The following is a 17,587-nucleotide window of genomic DNA, read 5'->3' on the forward strand; positions in this document are numbered from 1 at the left end:
GCGGGAGTTCTGATTTACGCAAAGTTACCATTAGCGGCGTATAATTTCGGTTTTTTTTTTTTTGACGACCACGTGAGCGCTGGGCGTTGAAGAAGGGGTGGCAGCGTATATGTTACTGAAGCTTGGTCACTGGGCGAGGGGTAGGGGCTTCTGCCTTATTATGTACTGATGAGGAAAAGCGGGCTGTGCAGATAATTTGCACCGTGCACGGGAATTTAGACACTTCGATATGCACTGTCTGCCAGAGGCGGTCCGCTCAATATCTTGCGGAGGTGTTTCTCCAGTACGGCCAAATCGCCGTTTATAGGTAGTTTTCGTGTTTCTTCGAAGTAGTTTCTATTTCATCGAGGCCAATGCGTCACATGTAGCCTGCTATTCGATTAATATAGAGGGGGCTACAAAGGAAACGTGAGAGTGGCAGGTTTGAGACAGCATTAACCGAGAACAGGTTAGGCACTGGAACCAGGCAAATGACAAAAAAGCATCGCGAGAAGCCTGTGCTTGACGAATGTATTTACTCCTGACACGCTATGCTAAGCGAGCATACAACTGCGCCGCTGGTTTCGACAGCGGATCATTCACCATGTGCCGATCTCACTTTTGTGCCTGCCCAGCAGAGTGATTTATGGCGAAAACGAGGATTTGCGTTTTTGCCATAGCTTCTCATACAACGTCTATATGCTTTGCAAAATCACGCACATCGTGCATGCACAAGTGTGATCACCCACCTGCTTTCTATATCACTATAAGGTGAACTTAAACAAATGCAGACCCAACGCACATGTTCAAACTGTGAATGAAGGGAAGCATTCGTGAAGCGGTTAATGATATATTATAAACTTGCCTATATCATTCGCACTGGAGAGCCCTCTCTAAACAGCAATGGGATGAGGTGTGCAACTCCATCGACGGACAGATGCGCAACGGGGGCACCTGGAACCTCCTAAAGCATCTCCTCGACGAGACGAACACTAAATCCTACCAACGCAACACACTGGCACGCACTCTACACACAGCCATGCGAGAATATTCGAGCAAGCAAATTTTATCCAAACTCGTGAAGAAGTACCTATCAGTCGCATCGGACCCTACACCACGTTCCCCTGACTACGAAGGCTCCGAGAACCCTGAGGTCAACGCAGAATTCGGGATTGAGGAGATCAGGCAGGTACTCCACGCCCTCAACGGCAGATCGGCTCCGGATCCGGACAAGATCACAAACAAAGCTCTACAGAACCTGGGGGGCTATTCTGTAAGAGTCCACCTTCTGGACTGTCCCTTTCAGCCGCTGCTGATTGGATGCAGCTGTACGAAAGAGGAGGAGATGAGCAGCCCTAGCCAATCATCAGCGGCCGAAATGGACAGTCCACTAGGTGGACTCTTACAGAATAGCCCCCCTGGACGAGAAGTCCATCGAATACCTAACGGACATTATTAATCAAGCTTTGGACAGTGGTAAAGTTCTGGAAATGTGGAAGTTGGCGAGCACCATTCTCATCCCCAAGCCAGGCAAGCCGCCAAGCCTCGATAACCTCCGCCCAATTTCGCTTACATCGTGCGTGGGGAAAGTTGCTGAGCACGGAATCCTAAACAGGCTTTCACGCTACCTGGAGGACCACGATATTTACCCACACAACATGATCGGCTTCAGGGTCGGACTGTCGATGCAGGACGCGGTGAAGCTCATCAAGCATCACATTATTGACTGTAATACGCGGGACACGAGAGCCATAGTAGGTCTAGATCTGGAAAGGGCCTTTGATAGCGCTCTTCACTCGTTCGTTTTAAACACAATCTCGAGCCTCAACCTGGGGAAGTACTTTCATTCCTACACGACATCTTTCCTGTCAGACAGAGAAGCCACCCTTAAGATCGGGGACCTGACCTAACACATGATCAAGCTGGGGTCTAAGGGGACGCCACAAGGGGCAGTCATATCCCCAACCCTCTTTAACTATGTCATGATTGTCTATCCAGGACACTCTCTGCTATCGACGGTATCAGTCATACCATATACGCAGACGACGTGACCAACTGGTGTACGGGAGGTAGCGACGGATAGGTAGAGACGGCCCTGCAAGAGGCGATTGATGCTACGGAGAGATACCTTGAGTCCACGGGCCTTCGGTGTTCACCGCACAAGTCGGAACTACTACTTTATCGACCCAAGCGCAGAGGCCCAAAACCAAAGGGATGGAAACCACTCGCCAAGTGCGACATAAAACTGCGCACAAACGACGGAGGCTATATTCCGAGGGTGGATGCAATCCGGATTCTCGGCATGATGGTAGAGTCAAATGGTTCAAACAATCAGACAGTGCTGCGACTCACTAAGAAGACGGACAATGCCATCAGACTAATCAGAAGAGTAGCCAACCGACAGCAAGGCCTCGGAGAAGATATCCTCGTGAGATTGGTACCTGAGTTCGTAATGTGTCATTTCGCTTACGTCGCCGCCATGCACAAGTGGCACGGATCGGAGCGGGATAAGCTCAACGCATCAATCAGGAAGGCAATCAAGAGATCTCTCGGCCTCCCCATATACACTCACACGGAACGCTTACTTCAACTTGGCATGTATAACACGCTAGAAGAAATATCGGAAGCACAAGAGAGGGCCCAGTTCGTCAGGCTATCTACCACACAAGCTGGAAGGCACATCGTACAGGAGCTGGGCGTTCCCCCCACAGTAATCAAACCAAAGTCCTGCAGCATCCCTCGAGACCAGCGGGACCGCATCACTGTCGCCCCGATCCCACGAAACGTCCATCCAGAACACAATGTGAGAAGACGTCGGGCGTGCGCGAAGGCTCTCCTGGAAAAGGCTCGTGAACGGGCTTCGGAGAACAGTTTTGTAGGCGCAGCACGCTGCGCCGACGGACAGGCCTTCGCTGTAGTTAGCGTAGATCACGAAAGGCAAATAGCGAACGCAATCTCGATTCGGACGACGTCCTCTGAGATTGCAGAGCAGGCTGCAATAGCGATGGCCTTATTGGACGAAAAGAGGACATCAATCTACAGTGACATCAATCAGCTGTTAGGGCATTTGCCAAAAGAACCATATCCGAGCTGGCCATAGGGATACTAGGAAGCAAGGAGATCAAGCCACACACATTGATCTGGTTTCCAGCCTACATGGGACAGATCGAGGGTGCCCCACCCAACCTCAATGAGTCGCCACACGGAGCTGCGCGAGGGATCATCAACCGCGTAGCTACCGGGCAGCCTGACGCTGGGGGTACTGCCAATCGGGACTCTCTTTCCTCGTACACCGAAATTACTAAGCACTTTTACTTGGCTCGGAGGATCTACCCATTCGCACACTGCAAACTCAATAGACCTCAGGCTTCGACACTAAGGCTTCTACAGACGGGGGCATGCCCAAACCTCCTACTTCTTCACAAGATGTATCCCGAAATTCGGACAACAAATGCATTTTCACTATGCAATGACTTAGCGAATTTACCTCACATGCTCTGGCCATGTCACGCGTTACGCGGCAATGAAAGCAACACTTCTTCATGCTGGGATGTGCTCTTACACAGTCCCAAGCTCGAGGAACAGTTATGGGCTGTCAACGGGCCCGCGACGCGGTGGAGAGGCTCCGCCTCTCTGTCCCTACGTGGGAGCGGCCCGCTGCGCGCTAGTGCGCGCCCTAAAGGACCCTAATGAAGTTTATCATCCATCCATTCATCCTATATCATTCGTGCACCTTTGGCGCAAAAGGAAATAGCGCGCGCATGCGTTCTCGCGTAGAGCTGCTGCACAATGTCGCAAATCTTATATTCTTGAGTTTCTTCATTTGTTCTTAGTTTAACCTACCAACGTTGTAGGGAATGTGATGGCTGGTTTCACTTTTATTTGTGCATAAATTGTTCCCTTGTACTGATTGCTATGGTTTTGCTTTCCTGTGATAAGCGGTCGCAGCATAGAAGAAGAAGAGACCTGTTCGAACGGCCACGTCTGCGATGAGCTCCGCTGGAAACAGCGCATCGGCCCTCGGCCGAGGATCACACCCACCGTCAGCTACTGATTCCGGTAATTATAAATTCGTTCTCCCTCGCCTACTAACTGGCAACACCGTTCTCAACTCCGTTTTCCTGCATTCTGACCTAGCAGGGCGGCCGTATCGGGCCCTGGACTTTCGCGATGCACTCCTTTCAGTGCTATATGCAACTGATATCCTCGGCGCTGGACAATACCAGATGAGCCATTTGTGGTTAGTGACATGTGTTAACAGCATCGCGAAACACAAACTTGTCAACAAAGGCGAGTTGTTCGTGAAAAGCTTCAAGTGCCTTGTCATAGACCCGGAATGTAAAAATACCAAAATGAAGTTTCTTTGGCTTCCCCCACACCTCGAACAAAGACGAATTGTTGAAGCGCTAGAGCCATATGGCATAGTACAGTCTATCACGAGAGAAATGTGGCGGTGTGACGACATGGAGGGCTGGCAAATTGCTAAACGAAACGCAGCGTTTACATTGAAAGATGGAGTTTGTGCCAGTAATCTGCCATATATCTATCGAGAATAGACGGCCACCAGTGCCTTATCTTGGTTCCTTGCCGACCACCACCTTGCCTCCGGTGCAACAGAGTTGGGCATATCCGGCGACAATGTAGAACACCGCGCTGCAGTAACTGTCACCACTACGGTCACCCTGCAGATGCATGCATCGGACCCTACGCTTACAAGCTTCGTGAAAATAGACCAGCTGATGATGATACCATCACCTATGATCTAATGGACGTGAGCGAAGTTGTGGCAGCAACTGGTGAAACACTCCCTGAGACTCATCGACAAGAACAGATTAAGCCGTTATCGGCTGACAATAGCCTTAGCCAGAAGCCTGCGAGCGAGGATGAGACTAAGGCGCCTACGACGAACCAACCGTGTCATGGGCAGAATCGCCACCAGTTCAAGATCGCTCACCGTCAGTGGAATCTGGATCTATGTGCGAGGCTGGTAAGAAGCGTCCAGCGCCATCTGACAATCCATCGCCCTCGGGAAAGGAGCCTCGCGTTCCCAAAGTGTCAAAGTCGACAAATATTGGCAGTGGCTTTGCTCGGCTAGGCCAAGACATACGTTGCGAAAGCTAAGGCATAGCATGGTTAGCCTTGGTTGATCTTAATTGCACGTCCAGGTTAGTCTGTTTGTCTAGCTATGTTGCGGCGTTTAGCCAGTCGTTCGGCGCATTGTTCGTCTTTTTCCTGGACGATTCGTTTCCACTTCATCTCGTTCCGATTTTGATTTCAGGCTTCCTGCCGCGTATCACAATTGTCGCCATCCATACTGCCGCCTTAACTGTGGTTGCGGCGCACGCGAGCTCTCCTTTTCATTCCTCCGACATGTTATCAGGCATGCGACGCAGCTGGAGAAGCGAAGGGAGGCAAGCGCATCGACGAGGAACGCGGTGTGACCTCATACCAGACAGCAGCGGTGGAAAGGCACGGTGCTGCGCAGCGGTGGAACACCTGTGGCTCCGTGCTACTAGTGGCGCATGCGTATTAGTGACTAGGGAGCGAGAGAGAGAGATTAATATCCTTGGTGAGGCGCCCCTTGTGACGTCATGCGTCTCCTCGGACCACCACCATGGCAAAATCGCTAGTTCACGGCCAGTAAAGCTTTCGCTTTAAAACCGCTCCGGGCAACGCCTACTCCTGCAGCTGTCCCTTGTGTTAGCGTTCACCAAAAGGTTCATAGTGCATCACCATCAAGAAAGAAGTGGCGCACCTCTGGAACAGCGTTTAAACGCGGCACCTACATAGGTAATCATGGCGGGTGCTCTTACCTACCATTGTGGTACTTTAAATGTCCGTGGTTTACGAAGTAAGTGATGGCAAGTACAGTTTCTTCATTTGTTACGCAATAGAAAATTAGATGCTGCTGCTATCCAAGAAACAAAGATTTAATCTGACGAAAACACAGTATCTACATTCCTATCTGACTATAATGTTTGTGTCAGCCATGCAGTAGGCGTTTCCGCAGGTTGTATGTTATTTGTTAGAAAGCACTTACCATGTGATTTGCTACATTTGTTTACAGATAGGAAAGGGCACCTAATCTGTTGCGATATTGATATCAGTGGTATGAGCTTTAGATTTGTGTGTGTTCATGCCCCGAACAAGTTACGTGAATGCAAGTGTTTCTTCTTATCTCTGGAACATCATTTCTGTACTGATCATGCATTGGTCCCCTTTGGAGACTCTAACTGTATGTGTAACGCGCCAAGATCGTACGTCACTGAAGCTCAAACATGATCCAAGTAGTGATGTGTTGCAACGGCTGATATTTGATTATCAGCTTGTGGACGTTGGGGAAAATGAAAAGGCGGAATGCCAATATACGCACGTTTCACTTAGCGCGCTATCTCTTATTTCTGGTTACACTATGCACCCTATATTCTTTAGGGACCATTGCTTTGTCTCAGCATCATTTGGCAGCCATCGGTACCAAAGTCGATGTATGTGCTGGGAGCTGTGGAAGTTTAATAACTAATTACTTTCGCGTGAGTGTTTCCGAAATCGTGCTACTGAGCTTAGGGCTCATGTGTCATGCCGCAAGGACTTGCCACTCTTTGATGTGTGGGAATTATTCAAACAGGAACTAACATGATAGCTATCGAAGAATCGTCAATATTAGCCTTTGAAAAAAAGTATAGTTACAAAGCATTGTATAGACTACTTAGTGAATTGCATGAGCTTAAATATCTACATCTGGGTCAATATACTGATGATATTCATAAGGTCAAGGCACAGCTACGAACTTTCAACACAGAAAAGTACAGGGGTGCACTAGTGCGTGCGCGAAAGCAGCGTTTCCTGGAAGAACAGCTTTGCAGTAGGGCCATAGTTGATGAGCGCCGGCACGCGCTTTCTAAACAAATACTAGATATTTGGAATCAATTCCTATGCTCGAATCATTGTTAATGAGCCTACTCTAACAAGTAAAGCGTTTTTCGAACATTATCACAAACTATTTCGAGACCACAGGCCATTGGATACAGATGCTGCCAAAAAAAATTGTATCGTTGCTGACCCAGTTAAATCAGGATGATTATGATTATACAAATGAAAACTTTGATATTAATGAGGTAACTGTATGCATCGATTCGTTAGCGAAGGGCAAGACGCCCTGCCCGGATGAACTTACTGCAAATTGTATCAGTGTTTTCGTTCCCTATTATGGCCATTCTTAATTCAGGTGTACCGTGAGGCCTTGGATGTAGGGTACCTAACCGCCACAATGTACAACGACACACCGTCCTTATAGCCAAAAGCGATGATGAGACTAAATTGCAAAAAGTGGACGGATATCTATCTGTCTCCTTATGCAATGTGGATTACAAATTTTTTGGAAAGGTATTAGCTAACTGTTTGCAAGTTGTAATAAGATCTGTAGTCGGTGAACATCAAACATGTGGCATCAGAGGCCGGTCCATTCAGACGAACATTCATGTTGCGAGATCGGTGCTAGAGTGTGTAGCTGAGGGGATTGGACAGGTGGCAATGCTAAAGCTAGATCTATCTAAGGCGTTCGGCAGAGTGAATCGTTCATTCCTGTTTACTGTACTAGATTATATAAATATCGGATCCCTGCTCCTTAGAGGTGTCAGGAAATGTTATGCAAATGGCTCAATGAGGCTCATAGTGAATGGCTCTCTCTCCGATCCGATTATGGTTGTATAATTAGTACAGGAAGGATGCCCTTTGTCACCGCTTCAGTTCTGCTTGTATTTAGAGCCACTTTGTATCAGCATTCTTAAAGAACAAGTTTCCAAGGATGTAAATTACGGACTAAGGTGGTTCGGGTTCTTGCGTGTGCAGACAACGTGGCCTTTTTTTTTTTGCACCGATAAAAAGAGTTTAAAGACTGCTCTTGCAATAACAGAAAATTTTATGCGGCTTCTGGTGCAAGCGTTACCTTTGAACAAAGTTCAGTTTTTGGTTTGGATTATGGTCCACAATGACATCCTATTACGCAGGCATTCAATGGAAAAAAGTTCTGCGATATTTAGGTGTGCCTCTCTAATAGTATAGAAATAGCAACACTCATTGGTCGAGCTCATTGGTCGAGTAACAGAGTAACGCCAGGGGGACGCCTCGCCGTCGCTATGACGCGTGCATCTCGCGTGTCACGGCCTGCACAATTGGATCTTTGCCGGCGCCATCTGCTTTGTCGGTTGGGGGCGCTGTCTCCCGCTCTTGACAACGGAAGCACACCACCTGGTCTTTCGACTCTTTATGCAATCACAGAAAGCTTTCCGCTGTGTAGATTTCCACTCGTTGGACCTGCTGCTTTTTTTTTTTGTAAGTGAGTACGAATATACTCCGCGAGAATTAACCGACTCGCCGATCCAAGTGAAATCGTGAAAATGTAGACATAGAAGGCTTCGCTGTGAAAGGGGATTGAGGCAGGGCTTTTTGGTGCATGGTCTTTATTACCAGAAACCTTTAAAAAGCGGAAAGGAAGGAATATTTCAAACTACATTTAAATAAATCATTTGGTCATCCATTAATTGTAATATAAGTTCAATAAATGAAAGGTTTCCTAAATACTCTGGCTTGTACATTTATTTACTTATTAAACGTATGGCAATCACCTTTCGGTGACTTTAGCAGGGCAGTGCATCAAAGAATGATATCATTAAAAAGAAAAAATGCCTCATACACGAAAATTTAGTAGATACAGGCTATGCAATAGATGTCATAGATACAAGCAATCAAGGGTACAAGAAATGTTAATACTGTAGAAGCATCAATGTTTACCTTATGGGGGAGGAGGGGGGAGTCTGTTTGTGAGTACTTAGCAGCTTTGTTCAGAGGAACTAATGACGATAGAATACAAGTGGGTAGAGTTTACTTTAATACAATTCAATTAGTCTGTTCGTATTCTAACTGTGAGGAAAACAACGACAACGAGGCTGCTGAAACATTTGTATTAGTTCGCTTAGTGCAGTCGACTATGCTGCGACGAAAGAATGAATACTTAAGGCAGCAATTGCTCGTGCGAAAAGGGGTTATAGTAAGGTCGGGTTTCTGTCTAGGAGGGTAGCTAGAAGAAAAGGAAGAAATATTAGCTATGTTAATTTTATGATGGCCATTGCTCAATTGGTATTAGCACTTAGGTCTTGAATAACGGTATCTTAAATATAAAGGCGCAACTACATCTCTGTTTAAAACGTCCGTAACTGAAGTCATTGAAATAAGTGTTGCATATAAAACGCGCCGCTCGTCTTTGCAGTTTTTCTAGTTTGTTAATGTTAGATTAAGTGAAAGGGTCTCCCATAATCGCGGCGTAATCTAAGGTTAGTAATACAATTGATTTGGACGCTGAAAAGCGGACAGAAAGTGTTGAAAGCTTAATGCGATGAGGTCGCTGTGATCCGGCGACAGATTCTTCAATACTAGGAAGGTAGCGCCGTCTTTGCAAGTATTATAATGTACGTAACCTGCCAGGACGACCTGTCAGCTTTTATATCACGATAAATGTCCTATTATCTCTCTCTCTCTCTCCTTCACGTGCACGGATGTTTGACTAAATTCGTTATCAATAAATCAGTGGACAGATGATGGTCCACGATTCTAACGCCATCTCTCTTGAAATTGGGCAGCGACACATGTAAAGTCTGGGTGATAAATACAGGCACGTAGCCGTCACGAGCAAATTAAGTCTGACTGCATCTGTTGCAATCTAGCACGTCACCTATCTCTACATCGTACTCTTTCTGCTTAATAAAGCCACTATCTCTATTTTGCAAAGCAACTTAACCCTGCGAAGGCCCCGATTTATTCTCTTCCTTGCTTTTTTTAGGAATACTCTAAATGCTTGTCGGCTGCGGACCGGTTGTGCTACAGTAATTTTTGAATCCCAGCGTTTCCTCAGGGTAGTCGTTGCCTACAGTTTTGCTAGGTGAATATACTGGCGCTCCATTACAATGTGCTAAGATGTCCGCAAATTTTTCCTTAGAAGATACATTTCTCATTTCATTGCTAATGTCTGCTTCTTTATGTTTTCGCCCTCCGCCAGGCAGCTTCTTCTTCAATTAAGAAGGCTCTGCACTTAGTGTTAGGCTGGAGGACAGCCGCGCCTACTGCCGGCTTTCATGGCAAATGGGATACAAACAACGTAGAAAACAATGGGAAGGAAACCTGGCTACCATAAAGGACATCATCTTGAATTACAGAAACGAAACACATATTGACGGCTTCAACCAGATTTCAGACATCTTTTGGCGCAATTTTGTAACGTCGGAACGCCGCAGTCGCCTTAGTGCTGCCATTATAGCAAATTTTTACTGGATCTAGCAAACTATCAACCTGTTTAGCTACACCTTTAGAGCACGTCGAACTTGTGGCAGGATTCGGTGGGATTGTTTAAAAGGATCATTTAGAAATTTCAATATCGCGCAAGAAAACAGACAATTGGCCGTCCGCCAGAGCACCTGTGTACATCTCCCCTTCAGGTACCCCACACTCGGTCACACTGTGCTGACTCTTATGAAGCAAAGCAAGCACAGCGATGTCAGTTCTGACAGGGAACCCTTTATTTCCAGCGGGACACAAGCATGGCAGATATGTTTTTGTTTCCCTGTCTGAGCAACTTTCATAGGTTGTACAGCTCGCACGCCAAGTATTCGGGCCCAGCCATTCGGTGATGACGAAAGGTCCGTCGTATTGCCCACATAGTTTCCCACTGCTCGTCTGCGTTGACCGCTCTTCACATACCTCGTCTCCGACTTCGCATGCTGTTGCTGCACGATCACATCGGTCGTATTGGTGCCTCAGAACCTGTTGTGCGCGGAAAGCTTTATTGCTGCCTCGACTCGTGTATTGCTCAACAACGTCGGTCTTTTCCCAAAGTCCCCAGCATTTATTGGCGTGTCTATGTTGAGTGGTATTTTCGGTTTCGACAGCTGTCCGTTCACAATTCTCTGTGGCGTCATCCCAGCAAAATTTTGAAATGAGGTGTTGATGGCATACACGGCCGCTTGTAGAGACTTGTCGCATTCAGCTTCATCGAGTTTACTTTTACATTATGGAGGCAACCAAGCTTGGATGCTTCGATTAGGCCTTTTGGTTAGACCACTGGCTTGTGGATGGTAGTCCGAAAGGGGTGCTCTACTCCTGACGCAGAGAGATAGGTCGGGAGCTAGCGGCTTCGTAAAGCGGGTAGCCTTAAACGATATCAGTTTCCCTGGTTAATCCCGCCTCCATTTGAATGGACGCTGCAAGAAACTGATGAGGAAGCTGATGGTGAGACGAGGCAGGAGGACGACTTTCAGAAATTTTGACAAGTAGCCTAATTGAACTAGCATATACCAGTTCCCAACTGCTGTGGCCAATTGTGATAGATACCAATGCTATCGAAAATGTCCTCTAGCACTGTTTTTGGCGGAAGGAGATCAAGCTGGCACCTTGTAAATCATTTGTGCAGCTGGCACACCTCGCACCATGCCACGTATGAGCGAATATTCTTTTCTACAGTTGTCCACCATAAGATCTCTTGAGCCTTCCTCAGCGTGGGTTTTTGGCCGGCGAGTCCTACTTCCGATGTTTTCTGTACAGCGCGGAATATCTGAAGGGCAAAGAATAAGAAGGGACCAGGATGCGCTATGCGTCTCGCCGGTTCTTTTGCCACTAGCGACGGTATAGACTGGCCTCCAGCACCACAAACATGGGGCTGATTGGTGTTACCACCAGCAATATGATGATATCATTCAGGTCTCTCTCATTGCGTTGGGCCTCGGAGATGTCTTGCTGGGAAAATAATGTCCAGCGATATTCCATTCTATGGGAGACATCGGCGGCTGGGCATCAGTAAATAGCTTCAGAGCACTGGCGCGGTGTCGCACGCCGTAGGCGTACTCTTGAATGCGAATAATCCAGCGTGGGGAATGCGAGCTTTAGGCGCTGTTTCGGAAAGATCTGGGCAATCGCTGAGTTATCTGTCACAGTAGTGAACTCGCATCCGAAAAGATAACTTCTCAAGTTGTCGCCGACAATCTAGACTACTGTTAGGCATTCAAGCTCACTTGAGTGATAATGATGCTTAGTGCCTGATGATTTCCGGCTGCCTTAAGCTACAATGTGTACCGTTCCGTTCTAGTCACGCTGCACGAGCATGGCCCCAAGGCCAACCTGGTTAGCGTCGGTATGAACCTCTCTAGTCCATCATTCACTGAAATGACTCAACAAATGGCAGAGACTCCATAATCACAGTACCACTTACCAGGTCTTCCGATGACTGCAAAAGAGCTCCGACGGCAATTTGAGCGGTTGGCTCAGATGATGCAGCCTTTAAGAAAAAACGGCTATTTGTTCAACCCCTGCAGGATATTTAGCTTCCGAAAATCTGGACCATACTTTGCTGGAGATAAAAGTAGGCGAAACAAAAGAGGAAATGTGTTTGCGGAATATTTATACAGAGATAAGGCCGAGATAGTGTAACAACCACTACATGAGCGCTTCTTTCATCGCCGTCTTGATCCGCTTGCAGGCGCCTTCTCTACTGTACTGGAATAGCTTCTGACATATGACCACCACCGGTGGGAGTGCAGTCTCGGCGCTTAGGGAAGAGAAGGGCTGTTCCCTGGGAAGCAAGGCTTTTAGGCTACGTGAACGACATCACTACGTGGTAAGGACAATGGCGAGCTACCGTCCACCGGGGCGACGTCGTATGTGATCTTCACTGAGCTCGCGGAGAACCTTGTAGGGGCCAATCTGGCAAGCTGTTTGAGCCCAAGCGGCATCGCGCGCGTACTCTTTAGGAGTACAAGTAGCTGATGACAGGACAGTCTCAAAGAGCAGCGTTAGGTGGCGGCCAAACAACAGGTAGAAAGAAAACCCGGTGATGTGGTGGCAGGACGAGTTGTATGCGAGTGCCACATAAGGCAAAGAGCTGTCCCAATCACGATTATCGGCGTAAACGTACTTACAGAGCCCCGTGGTGAACGTGTGATTAAGACGCTCGGTAAGGCCATTTGTTTGTGGATGGGAGGATGTGGTTAGCTTCTAACGTGTGGAACACGCACGAGGGATGTCGTCAACAACTTTTAAAGCAATCAACGACTGCGATAGGTCAACAGCTGTCGCGGCACACCGTGGGTGAGAATGACATCGTGTAGCAGAAATTTCGCGGCGTCAGCGGCACAGCTTCTCAGCAGTGCCCGGGAGATGGCATATCCTGTGGTGCCGTCAGTAGCTACGGCAATCCACTTGTTCCCTGTAAAAGAAGTCGTAAATGGTCCAATAAGACCGAGGCCCACTCGGTGGAACGGGACAGTTGGAATGCGAAGTTGGACAGTTGGGTACGCTGAATGTGGCAGGCGGGAAACAATGACGGGCGCTTGCGGCGCTGACAGCGCTCACAAGCAGCAGCATACGGGCTTACAGAACGGTAGAGGCCGGGCCAGAAGAACCGACGCCGCACCCAGCCGTACGCGCGAGACACTGCGGGATGTTCAGCGGCTGGGTAATCGCGCAGCTGTTGGAGCACAGTAGAACGAAGAGTTGTAGGAAGTACAAGCAGAAAGTCTGAGCCATCGGAGTTTGTGTTGCGTTGTAAAAATGTCCTCATGGAGAACAAACAGGTGCAGAGATGGGTTGGACTGGTGAGAGCACAGATGGTGGATTACCCGGCATAGTTCTGCATCATTGAGCTGTGCCTTCGGGATATCGCCACGGACAGGGATGGCGAGGACGCACGCGTCCGAATCATAGACAGCGAAGTCGGGAGAATCCACGAGATGATAGGAGAGGCAGTCGACATCCTGGTGCATTTGGTCGGATTCGTAAATAACATCAAACGTATATTCCTGAAGCTTCAATTCCAAGAAACCAAGTCGTCCAGCTGGTTGTTTAAGGGAAAACAGCCAGCTTAGTGCATGCTGGTCTGTGATGACTTGAAACGCTGCCAAACGTGTATGGTCGAAATTTTGCAACCGCCCAAACTACAGACAGGCATGCCCGTGGTGTAATCGAAAACTCGCGCCCTCAAGAGGAGAGCAGTGGACTGGCATAGGCGATGACGCGGTGTTGTCCTTGTTGCTTCAGGGTGAGGACAGCACCGATGCAGTGTCCGGTGGAGTGGGTGCGAGCTACAGTAGCCGCGGATGGGTCAAAATGGGCGAAGACGGGTGGGGTCATAAATAATCAACTGAGTGCGCGAGAAGCATCAGCTTGTTAAGTTGCGTGCACCGGCTAAAGTTCCAAATGGGAAGGGACGCGTGCTTAGTAATGGTGAGAATGTTACGGGGAACGGTGACTTTTCTGGCCAATAGAACGTCAGCCACGAGATTCAGGACGTAATCGCCATCAGGAATACACGGGAGCAACATTCGGTCACACACATAACGGATGGTGTTTCTAGGCGAATGCAATCCACGGAACACAAACGTGATTGACGTGTGGCTGGAGGAGCGTCATAGTAGCGAGGTAAGTCACGCTAAAGCAAGCCCATTCCACAGTCAATAAAGGCGGAGTGGACAGATACAAAGCTCATGCACAGTATTAGTTAACGAGAACAGTGCTTGACCACAGCAAGTAATGCAGTCATACAGCGGCAGGCGATACTTATTCATGCGGAGCACATACCAAGAACGGGAAGCGATCCCCCGTCGACGACTTGGATGAGTGGTAATGCGAGTGGCGTGAGGACCGTCTTAGGTGGATGAAGAAGCTCCGAATGCGTGACTAGTATATGTGCTCCCGCATCAACGAGAGCAGTAACAAGTGCATCCTCCACGTTAACGTCAATTGAGTTGAGTCTACTCGACAATGTCAGAGGATTTTGCGGCCGAGTCGTAAATGCAGCTGGACCTCTGGTAGCTGCATTGTGTAGTTGCCAGGAGGCATGCGTCCAATCAGCAATGAAGGGTGGCGGAATTGTGGGCGACGGGGCAATGGCGAACGGGACTGGTAACCACGCAGAAATGGTGAAAGACGGCACGACATGGTCAGACCGTCATTACCATTCGCCTCAGGTTACTCGCGGTGCGACTGGAAGTGGCCACGATTGGTTTCAGGCAACGGTTATGAGCACAGGGCGCATGAGACCAATACTACAGGCTACTGCAATAGCGGACGACTTGACCAAGTCGACAGCATTTACATCAAATGGGCCGGTCGTCAGCAGTCCTCAACTCGGTAGAATTGCAGTGACGTAGCCTCTGGCAATGGAAGTACCAAACTGGGAAACGGTCACTTGGGCGGACGGAAGCGACGGCCCAAAGAGTCCAAGCCAACATTGGAAAACTCCAGACGAACGATGGTTTGGACGAGTAGTGTCATAGTAGAGGTTGACTAACAGGCTCGGGAGCACGGCGAAGCGGGAGACATAGCCTCAAGTTCACACCTTATGATCATCGCCACGTGTTGCACGGTTAGCGACAGCTGTGGTGCACCCGCCAAGATGACGACGTAGGCAACGCCCGAAGCCCACCTGCGCGCTTTACTGCAGGCTCAATAAACGTTTTCCCAATACAATACAATCGCACTTCCATGTTTATTCCGTGTGGAGGAGTCGAGCGAACTGAAGAGCAATACGTCGACTTTTGGTGTTTTCAAAATGCTTGTACTCCTGAATGATTGAAGCCACTATGTCACAGTCATTGCAGGTTAATGGATTGAACGCATCATCTGCTATCCCTTTTAAAGGATGTCCCACTTCCTCCGACTGGGCCATGCCATCATCCGCTTTCCGACAATGGGCCAGCACATATTGTATGTAAGACAGGCAGGATTCCGTCGATGTTTGGGCACATGATGATGGCTATTTCTGCGTCGCGGTCTTTTTACTAAATGACCTTCCGAACATAGGGCGTATCTTTACCTTGCAGGAATCCAGCTTCCGGTTTCTTCTTCGTGATTCTCGAACCCTACCGTTGCTGTCCCTTGAAGATGAAATAGTATGTTGGACAACATGACCATACATTCCCATCGGTTGTTCTTGCTTTCCAGCTAGTAGATTGCCAAACACTCTGCAATGTGGACATCATCAGTCCCGCATAACATGCCTGTGTCTCATGGCTGGGCAACGACAACCATTCTCGTTGGCACTTTTGCAGCGGGAGCCATCTCTTCTGCCATTGTGGAAAGAGCCAGATGTCGGGCGCTCAAGAGCTCCGCTGTACGAAGTTGGTACCCAGTACCTCCACCTTGTGACAGGGATAAGAGTAGGCAGAACAAAAGGGAAAATGTGTCTGCACATAATACATACAGAGAGAAGCCGAGATGGCAGAACAACTACACGAGCGCTTCTTTGATCTTCGTCTTCATCCCCTAGCTGGCGCCCCATCCAAAGTACGTGAATGGCTTGTAACAATGCTTTGAAACGTATCGAATAAGCAGTTGGCCGTCGTACTAAACAATTCGAATGAACCACATGTCTTCAGCGTAACTTTATGAAATTTACAGCGTCACTGCCGAAACAGTTCAACCTTGGGCTGCCTAAAGGTAACTCGTAAATACATTAACATTGCTGTGTATGTACTCATCAGTTATTTAGAGCATTCACAAAATTGGTGCGTTGTAAAAAATTTTCCATTCTTATAAGAAGAGGTCTTTAGCAAACCTTCACATCCTGTAGAAGTGTCTAGATATCATTTTCATGATGAAGCTTAAATGTCGTAAAGCAACAGATGCGGTACAAATCCATAATCTCGCACTGAGCACCAGGACGTGAAGGTCACTGACATGATGCTGCAGGTCAGCCTAAACATTGTAGATCATCGGACATAGAGAAATTCAGTCACGTGTTTGACAGAAGGGGCCAGCCCGAAAACGTAGTCTGTTCATGAACAGCCGCGGTGCGAAAACGATTTCGCTAAGCTGCTTTTTTTCGTATTCAATCGATAACTCAGGTGCGCTCTGCTGAGCTTTGGTTTATTTATCTGTTCCTGCTGATCTAAATGACATTTCGTTGGCTATGCTACATGGTTCTGTCGATATAGTGGTGGTGCTGCCTTTCCTTCTCGGACCAAGAAATAGTAATCGCTTCAACTAAAACTGATTTTTGGAGGGTCATTATGTATGCAATTCTAGCATCATGCTACAACTAAGGGGCTGGATGGCATTTTTGTTGCTTAAAAGCAGCCTTTCAGAATACTGAAATACTCAGGTTACCAACAGGCGTGTCGATAACGAGGTTGGTAGGAAAAAAATTTTGTTCTAACCTGACAAAAACGGAGCAGGTTCAAGGATGGTGTCCTCGCACTTTCGTTGCAAGTTGAGCCGGCAGACCAGAGATGCACGTGCACTCTAGCTACCTCCCTAATGTCTGCCACCACTCTGCATCTGGGTCACCCGCTCACTCTACTTGCACACTTGTTCTCGTCTGCAGTGCTCAAGGTCTTGCCGGAAACATTAACCTAGATGGCCAGATACGGTGATGGGAGCTCATGGCAAACTACAAATTTCCGCTGTAGGATGTTTGCCTAGCGGTGTTGTAGCCTGGGGGTCAATGTGTGGGCCGTTTACGGCAGATTTTATCGCTGTTTCCTGCACATTTTATTAGTGCTCTATTTCCAGTACCCTTTTTTTGTTCTTCTAAATTCTCATGCATTTCACCCTTTGTCCGTTATTTAGC

The 17,587-nt window shown here is 48.0% G+C and overlaps 1 protein-coding gene across 2 annotated transcripts in view; it reads right to left on the bottom strand.

The window, feature by feature from the left end:
• Positions 1-17,298, bottom strand: part of LOC139055943 (monocarboxylate transporter 12-like) — a 36,804-nt gene extending 19,506 nt beyond the window's left edge. The window contains exon 1 of one of the 2 annotated variants that reach the window (XM_070533624.1): positions 17,175-17,298. The gene's annotated coding sequence lies outside the window, so the exon portion shown is untranslated. The remainder of the gene's footprint in view (positions 1-17,174) is intronic. The other variant, XM_070533625.1, reaches the window with a different exon arrangement.
• Between the last annotated feature and the right edge of the window lie 289 nt (positions 17,299-17,587).

Source organism: Dermacentor albipictus, chromosome 2 (genome assembly GCF_038994185.2).
Source record: "Dermacentor albipictus isolate Rhodes 1998 colony chromosome 2, USDA_Dalb.pri_finalv2, whole genome shotgun sequence".
NCBI classification, from domain to species: Eukaryota; Metazoa; Arthropoda; class Arachnida; order Ixodida; family Ixodidae; genus Dermacentor; species Dermacentor albipictus.